This window comes from Bos indicus, chromosome 12, assembly GCF_029378745.1.
Source record: "Bos indicus isolate NIAB-ARS_2022 breed Sahiwal x Tharparkar chromosome 12, NIAB-ARS_B.indTharparkar_mat_pri_1.0, whole genome shotgun sequence".
NCBI lineage: Eukaryota > Metazoa > Chordata > Mammalia > Artiodactyla > Bovidae > Bos > Bos indicus.
The window spans coordinates 51,319,861-51,322,731 of record NC_091771.1 but is presented as its reverse complement, the minus strand read 5'-3'; positions in this window follow the sequence as shown (position 1 = coordinate 51,322,731).

The following is a 2,871-nucleotide window of genomic DNA, read 5'->3' as shown; positions in this document are numbered from 1 at the left end:
CTGGGTCCTGGTGCACACAAGGTTTGGTTTGTGCCCTCCAAAAGTGTGTTTCCCCAGTCCTGTGTAACTTCTGGTGATTCTATGGTGGGATTAACGGTGACCTCCTCCAAAAGGACTTATGCCATACCCAGGTCTGCTGCACCCAGAGCCGCTGCCCCTGCGGCAGGCCACCGCTGACCCATACCTCCACAGGAGACCCTCAGACACAGTTCTTACTCGGTCCCTGTGGGCTGGGCATGAGTTTTGTGCCCTTTCAAGGTCTGAGCAGCTCAAGTGACCAGGATCTTGGCGAACACACTGTCCCAGGTGGGCCATGTGTCTTAATCAGCTCCCCAATCCTGGCTGCTTGGTGTCACGGGTGTGCCACGAGACCACCATCTCAGGTGTGCCTTATGTCTCCTCTGGAAAGCTGATCTCAGCCTGTGACTCTCCTGGAGGATGTCAACCACCCAGGATCTTGGAAGGCATGGTTAGTTTTGCTCCCATGCTGGGAGCCTGCTCATGGTTTGGTGGAAGATGCCGTCTCTGGGACTGAGATTGCAGCAACCCCTTGGCTTCTGTTTCCAGCTGTCACAAGCCTGCCTCTCTGCCTCCAGGTGGGGAGGGGCCGGTACTCAGCTAGCTCTCCTTTCGTATTTGCTCAATCCTTTGTTCTGTGAGCAGGCCAGGCTGCATATTAGGTTGTTAGGTTAGAGTCTCTTGCGGGAATGTTCTCTTTTCCTTAGTTGAGGTTAGACGTGTATTCCGTGGGTTTTTTTTTCTCCTGATTATGTTGCCTTCGAGAGTCCAAAACTCCCTCCAGACCCACCTGTGAGAGGGTTTCCTACTGTGTACAAACTTCTCCTCCTACACAACTCCCTCCCCAGGACAGGTCTCCATCCCTAACTCTTTTGTCTCTCTTTTTGTCTTTTATATTTTGTCCTACCAGTTGAGTTATTTCAAATCTTAAAACATGATGTTGTGAAAGTGCTGCACTCAATATGCCAGCAAATTTGGAAAACAAAGCAGTGGCTACAGGACTGGAAAAAGTCAGTTTTCATTCCAATCCCAAAGAAAGGCAATGCCAAAGAATGCTCAAAGTACCGCACAACTGCACTCATCTCACATGCTGGTAAAGTAATGCTCAAAATTCTCCAAGCAAGGCTTCAACAGCACATGAACCATGAACTTCCAGATGTTCAAGCTGGATTTAGAAAAGGCAGAGTAACCAGAGATCAAATTGCCAACATCTGCTGGATCATCGAAAAAGCGAGTTCCAGAAAAACATCTACTTTTGCTTTATTGACTATGCCAAAGCCTTTGACTGTGTGGATCACAACAATCACAACAAACTGTAGAAAATTCTTCAAGAGATGGAAATACCCCAGGCCACCTTACCTGCTTTGTGAGGAATCTGTATGCAGGTCAAGAAGCGACAGTTAGAACTGGACATGGAACAACAGATTGGTTCCAAATCGGGAAAGGAATACATCAAGGCTGTATATTCTCACCCTGCTTATTTAACTTATATGCACAGTACGTCATGCAAAATGCTGGGCTGGCTGAAGCAGAGGCTGGAATCAAGATTGCTGGGAGAAATATCAATAACCTCAGATATGCAGATGACACCACCCTTATGGCAGAAAGTGAAGAAGAACTAAAGAGCCTCTTGATGAAAGTGAAAGAGGAGAGTGAAAAAGTTGTCTTAAAACTCAACATTCAGAAAACTAAGATCATGGCATCTGGTCCCATCACTTCATGGCAAATAGATGAGGAAACAATGGAAACGGTAAGAGACTTTATTTTGAGGGGCTCCAAAGTCACTGTAGATGGTGACTGCAGTCATGAAATTAAAAGATGCTTGCTTCTTGGAAGGAAAAAGCTATGACAAACCTAGACAGTATATTAAAGAGCAGAGACATTACGTTACCAATAAAGGTCCATCTAATCAAAGCAATGGTTTTTCCAGTAGTCATGTATGGATGTAAGAATTGTAAAGAAAGCTGAGCGCCAACGAATTGATGCTTTTGAACTGTGGTGTTGGAGAAGTCTCTTGAGAGTCCCTTGGACTGCAAGGAGATCCAAGCAGTCCATCTAAAAGAAATCAGTCCTGAATATTCATTGGAAGGACAGATGCTGAAGCTGAAACTCCAATACTTTGGCCACCTTATGTGAAGAACCGACTCATTGGAAAAGACCCTGATTCTGGGAAAGATTGAAGGCAGGAGGAGAAGGGGATGACAGAGGATGAGATGGTTGCATGGTATTGCCCACATGATGGACATGAGTTTGAGTAGGCTCTGGGAGTTAATGATGGACAGGGAAGCCTGGCATGCAGCAGTCCACGGGGTCGCTTAGAGTCGGACATGACTGAGTGACTGAACTGAACTGAAACGGTGATGTCAGAGAGGGATGAAGTTTTCTGGACTATGGGAGCAGTGATGAAGATGGATATGGTAAATACATTTGGAACACACTTTGGAGACCCTCAATGAACTGAATTGGTTTTTATATGATAAGGTGGGGTGGGGAAGGGTTTTGGAAAAGAATGATTGGAAAACCTACATTCTTTCCTTTCAGGTTGGTCATTGCAACATATTTTTCAGTTTCCCTTTAGTGTTCTGTTCTTTCCAATGAGGTGCTTATTTACTTTTTACTCTTTTCACCCGTGTGTGTAAGGGACTTTTTAAAAAGAAGATCGGACAATGTCTTCATGGAAACACTAGCTGGCATGGGTCTCTGAGATGATGCTTGTGCTTTCTGTCTTGGTAAAGAAATTGGGTAGAGTAAGACTGAATTTGTCCTTCTCTCTCCTACATTTTAAAGGGATTGATGTGTTTTCCTTTATCCAAACAAGTTCACATACTATGAAGAAAAACAAGTACATGCGAG